This window comes from Chenopodium album, chromosome 2 (assembly GCF_948465745.1).
Source record: "Chenopodium album chromosome 2, dcCheAlbu1.1, whole genome shotgun sequence".
Lineage (NCBI taxonomy): Eukaryota > Viridiplantae > Streptophyta > Magnoliopsida > Caryophyllales > Amaranthaceae > Chenopodium > Chenopodium album.
In genome coordinates, this window is record NC_137835.1 from 48236323 (window position 1) to 48242776 (window position 6454).

The following is a 6454-nucleotide window of genomic DNA, read 5'->3' on the forward strand; positions in this document are numbered from 1 at the left end:
AGTCAGTCAAGGAATGGTTGAAGAGTTGTTTTTCCATGAAGGACTTAAGTGAGGCTGAATACATATAGGGGATCGAGATCCATTGAGACAGATCTCGAAGGATGATTGGATTGAGTCAAGAGACTTATATTGATAAGGTTCTTGATAGGTATTCCATGAAAGACTCTAAGAGAGGATTTCTCCCCATGTCTCATGTCACTACACTCAGTAAATCTCAATGCCCTAGCACGCCAGAAGAGATGAGACGTATTGTTGATAAACCTTATGCTTCAGAAATAGGGTCAATCATGTATATCATGATATGTACAAGGCCAGATGTTGCATATGCTCTGAGTATGTGTAGCAGGTTTCAGGAAAATCCAAGAGAAGCACACTGGACAGCTGCCAAGAACATCCTTAAGTACTTGAGAAGGACTAAAGGAATGTTTCTAGTATATGGTGGCGAAGATGAGTTGGTTGTCAAAGGTAATACAGATGCGAGTTTCGAAATAGACAGAGATGATTTCAGATCACAATCTGGATACATTTTCTGTCTGAATGGAGGAGCAGTGAGCTGGAAGAGTTCGAAGCAAAGCACTATCGCAGACTCTACGATAGAATCAGAGTATTTAGCTACTTTTGAAGCAGCTAAGGAAGTAGTTTGGATTAAGAAGTTCCTATCCGAGCTCGATATCATACCAAGTGCTCAAAAGGGGATCGAGTTCTATTGTGATAACAATGGCACCATTGCTCAATCAAAGGAGCCTAGGTCACACTTCAAATCCAAACATGTAGAGAGGAAGTATCACCTCGTTCGAGAGATCGTTGACAGAGGAGATGTCAAGATGTGAAAAATTCATACGGATTAGAATATTCCTGATCCACTTATTAAACCCTTTCCACTTCCAAAGCATGAGAAACATGCTAAAGAATCTATATTGAGGCAAATGATGTAATTAGAAGTTGTATTTGTTTTTGGAGAAAAATTAGTAATATATATGTAATACATTCATTTTGCAGAATTATGTTTAATCAGAAATTTTATTATTTCTCTTATTTAATTATGGTTTTCGATATTAAATAAAATGTCCAAAATAATTATGGATTGATGGGCTCATCAGGTTGATGACTTGGTGAATGAAACCCCACATGTGAACAAAATCCATATATTATTTGAGTTCCTAGTTCAGAATCATTAAACTGGACATAAATGATTTCTTAAATTGAACTAGCATGTAAGATTGATTGGATAGTGCAGTTTCATGGGCTATAGGAGCAAAGTGATGATGCTCGGTCAATCACATGGATATGCATGAATGATGCATGACCGAACTATAGACCTAATTTGAAGTTCAAGTATAGAAATTCCGAATATATTAGTGGATTCCTTTGACATGAGTGGAACACTGATTCCATTCAATGATTGATTTAACTGCGGTACACTCAAACGTCCATCCGTAACTGGGAATTATAAAGGGTGTTTCCCGGTTGCTTCATGAGTTGAGTGGGAGCTTTGGTTGCCACAAAATTGGATAGAGTCTACCTATTTAATTAGGAATGTGTCTTGGCCCCTTGAAGAAGGAGAATTCAGAAAATGCATGGCCGTGCTCAAATACATTACATAGTAATCATTTGTTCTATGAATCTAACTCAGTATTTCAAGAAAAGATTTGTAGACTAATATGATCACGACATGAGATGCAATCATATTATCAAATCGACACACATTGACTTAAGGAATTTGAATATTGCGCACTTGTCTCAAAAAATTGGGAGATTGAAGGAGTTATGTCTTCAATAAGTGCAATTACTAGATATATCAAGGATCACGATTATAGAGATAATTAGTTCATTCTATAGGGTCGTCAATGTTTGGTGCTAGATATGACAATTGATCTTTGGGCTAGATTAATGGCCCAAAGCCTTATAAAGTGGATCCTACAAGGTCACACATAAAAGTATTGGGTTAAACAAGTTAGAGGCCCATTATTGGGCCTCATGAGTGCATGACATACCATGTTGATGATTGGGCTTGGATAGTTAGAAGAGTCTAATGGGTTTTGGACTTGACATGGTTTTATTTCTAGATATGATCTATAAATATAAACCATGCCTAGGGTTGCATGATATAACAATTGACATACAATGAATTGTCACACAAGCAACCAAGTTTCCAAAAACCCTAACTCCTAACTCCCTCTCTCTCTACTCGACCCTCTCTCTCTCCTCCCTGTCCGTACGACCCTCCTCTCCGGGTGGCGCGTGGGTGGTGTTGTGGTGTGTTCGTGGCTCAAATCTCCGTTGAAGGTTGATTGAAGTGTTCAGTCACAACTAACTAGCATTAGTGGAAGTTTAATCCGTGCTCGTGGACTAAGTAGAGGAATCACACGTGGGGTTCTTGTTCTCCTTATTGTTCTTGTTCGATCACTTGTGGAATCACGCTTCAAGGGTATAATTCTTACTTCTTTATGTGTTATGCATGAGATCCTTGTTTTAGATGCTTTATGAATATGATTCATATATTTTCCGCAATTTAGTACCTATAATCTCCTACTAGTTCATGATCATGATTTCAAAATGATCGGCCTAATTCAAAGTATGGAGAAACTGGGGCACCCATATAGTGATGATTTGGCAACATACATCATTCTCAATTCACTACCAAAAAGTTTCAACCAGTTTATCATGAATTTTAACATGACTTCCACTACAAAGACTATGAATCAATTTCATGCAATGCTGGTTAGTGCTGAGAAACAAATCCCCAAGAACCTAAGAAAGAAGTTCTTATGATTCAAAAGGGAAAGGGGTTCAAGAAGAAGGGGCAAATGGCTAGCTCTAAGAGCAAGGGAAATCAAGTTGCCAAGGCTCCTGAAAAGCCTAAGACGACTCCAAAGCCCAAGGCTACAAGTGAAAGTGAATGCTTTTACTACAAGAAGAAGGGGCATTGGAAGCGAAATTGCCAAAAATACCTAGACTTCCTAGAGAAGAATGGAGCATCAACCTCAGGTATTATGTTATAAACATTTTAACTTTCACTTAGGTATTTCACTTAGGTATTTGATACCAAGTTGCAGTGCTTAACATTGAGATGTTACTCAGGAACTGCAAACAAGTGAAGCTAGCAATGAAATGGAGCTTGAAGGTGCACTAGAAGTATTTGAGTGGCCAGAGATAGCTTCATATTTTTAAATTTTGATTAGTTAATCATGATTTTAGACAATTTCCAGTTTTGATGAGACAATATTTTAGTTTTGTTAGAATACTGATTTGGTTTACTTGGCTTGGACAAGTGTTGATCCATGACCAAGATAATAAATTGCTTTTATTTTGCTAGATATGAGTTAATTTTGTTTTATAACATTGATATAAGTAGATCACAAAAGTAAAATTTAGATGATTCAAAGTTCACTTACTTAAAACAAGTAAGGTTAGGTCACATAAACCATTTGCACATCAAAAGTTGTGGATGGACTCTTATTCTTATATGATTATGAATCACTTGAGAATTAGAAGTCATGCTTGATAAGTTAGGATGACCAAGTTTCTTTATAGTAGAAAGGGTAAAAAAAAAAAGCAAAAATGACCTTTTAGAACTCATACATATGATGTGCGTGGACCAATAAGTTCAAAATTAGCAAAGAGATTTAACTACTTCATTGCTTTACTAACAATTTAAGTAAATATATTGATAATTACTTAATGAATTAAAGCTTGGAAACATTGAAATGTTCAAAACTCCAAAATGAAATGTAACATCAATTTGAGATAAACAATTTAACACCACAATATGATTGTTGTGATAAATATTTAATTAAAAAAGGAATGATCATCTAAAGGGGATTGTTGAATTAATTCACAATCCAAAAACATTACAATTAAAGTGTATGTTTATGAAGAAGGAATCAAACTTTGCTTGCCATTGTTCAATCCAAGATTTAATGATTTACAAATATCGTATTGAGGACATGCGTTACAACAACAATTGCGAATATACTAAACTGGAAACTTAACCAAAGCAGTAGAAATATGTTATAAGAGTTATGATTTTGAAATGTTCCAAAATTTATCTTTTGTAAACAAGATTAAGGGTTATGAAATCAATGTAAAATGTTCACAAAGATGACATATGCACCCTAAATAAATAAAAAAAAATAGTTCTTCATGGGTTTTCTCATGGAAACTAAGACGTCTTATTCCTACAATTGCGTAGAAACAAAGTGCTTGTTGCTCGCGATAGTGTCTTTATAGAAAGAATGTCTTCCTACAAATCCAAGTGGGAGTAAAGTTAGATCCCGATGAGATTCAAGATGAGCAACAAATGGAAGTAGATAACACTACATCAGAGACGAATGCGCATGAAATCAGCTAATTTGATAAACCATGTGTCGAAGCAAGATAATTCCACTAGCGAGGCATCTATCGTCCCACTTGAATGAAAGGATTCAAAGAGTTGAAGAAAATAATTCTATTGTTGCTCATACCTATCGTAGGTTACTTGGGATCAAAACAAACAGTTTGTTGAAATTCTGAGAAAAGGTGGATTCCAAAATTTTCTTATTAGAACGGTTAGAATCCATGCCCTACAAGAAAAACTTTGGATAAGTGCCAACTCAGGAAATGGCTTAAAGCCATGAAATCTAGTATGGACTCTATGTTTGTAAAGAAGTGTTAGTCCATAATAGTCTTACAAATAGGGTCAAACCTTTTAGTTGGGTAAGCCTATTCGGATTATTCTAGTTATGGATATCAAAATCACCTTCATGAAATGTTCTTGATGGATGGTATGTATATGATACATCCTAAGAGTTTTGAAATCCAGAAATCCTAGAAAGTTTTGCAAACTTCAGGAATTCACTTATGGATTAAAGTAAGCATTAAGGAGTTGGAACATTCGTTTTGATTAGGCAATCAAACAGTTTGATTTCTTTAGTAGAACGGAAAAGGGAATGATGATCTCAAGGGTATTAGCCCTGACTTTTGTATGCACAGGATACATCTAGAGGAAAATTACAAGCCCTGCATTCAACCCCAACGAAGATTAAATCCCAACATGCAGGAAGTAGTCAAGAAGGAGGTTATGAAATTACTTGATGCAGGTATTATCTATCCTATTTCTGACTCCAAATGGGTAAGTCCTGTGCAGGTAGTGCCGAAAAAAGGTGGGATGACTGTGATAACAAATGAAAAGAATGAATTAATTCCCACTAGAACTGTAACAGGGTGGCGTATGTGCATTGACTATCGTAGATTAAATATCGCCACTAAAAAGGACCACTTCCCTCTTCCCTTTATAGATCAAATGCTTGAGAGGTTAGCCGATCATAAATTCTTTTGCTATTTGGATGGGTATTCGGGATTTTTCCAAATTCCGATTCACCCTGAAGATCAGGAAAAGACTACTTTTACATGCCCTTATGGCACTTTTGCATACCGTAGAATGCCCTTTGGTTTATGTAATGCACCCACTACCTTTCAACGTTGTATGATGAGCATTTTTTCTGATTTCATAGAGTTTATTATGGAGGTCTTTATGGATGATTTTAGCGTATATGGTTCTTCATTTGATTCATGCTTAATTAATCTCGCTAAAATTTTGAAAAGATGTGAAGAGTGCAACTTAGTTCTTAATTGGGAAAAATGTCACTTCATGGTGACAGAGGGAGTAGTCCTAGGTCACATTGTATCTAATAAGGGCATACAAGTAGACAAAGCTAAAATATCACTGATTGAGCAATTACCTCCCCCAGTTAATGTTAAGGGAGTTAGAAGTTTCTTGGGTCATGCGGGGTTTTATCGCCGCTTTATCGAAGATTTTTCTAAAATTGCTAAACCACTTACGCAGCTTTTGCTCAAGGATGCCCCTTTTATTTTTACTGACGAGTGTCTTGAGGCTTTCAACAGGATTAAGCAGGCTTTGATATCGGCACCCATCATATGTGCTCCCGATTGGAACCTTCCTTTCGAGATCATGTGTGATGCAAGTGACTTTGCGCTAGGAGCCGTGCTCGGACAGAAAAAGAACAAGGTTTTGCATGCTATTTACTATGCTAGAAAAACTTTGGATGAAGCCCAAGTCAACTATGCCACTACGGAAAAGGAGTTTCTTGCTGTTATTTATGCTTTAGAAAAATTTAGATCATATCTTGTTGGTTCTAAAGTCATTGTTTTTACTGACCATGCAGCATTGAAGTACTTGATAGCTAAGGCAGAATCAAAGCCAAGGCTACTCCGATGGGTTCTTTTGCTCCAAGACTTCAACATAGAAATAAAAGATAAAAAGGGAGCAGAGAACGTTGTGGCAGACCACTTGTCACGTATCAGGTATGATGAGGGTAAGGATTCTCTACCTATAAATGAATCCTTCCCTGATGACAACCTTTATGTAGTTTTAGAGAAACACCCATGGTATGCGGATTTTGCTAATTATTTAGTGGGTGGTACTCTACCACTTGACTTGTCCTACCAACAAAAA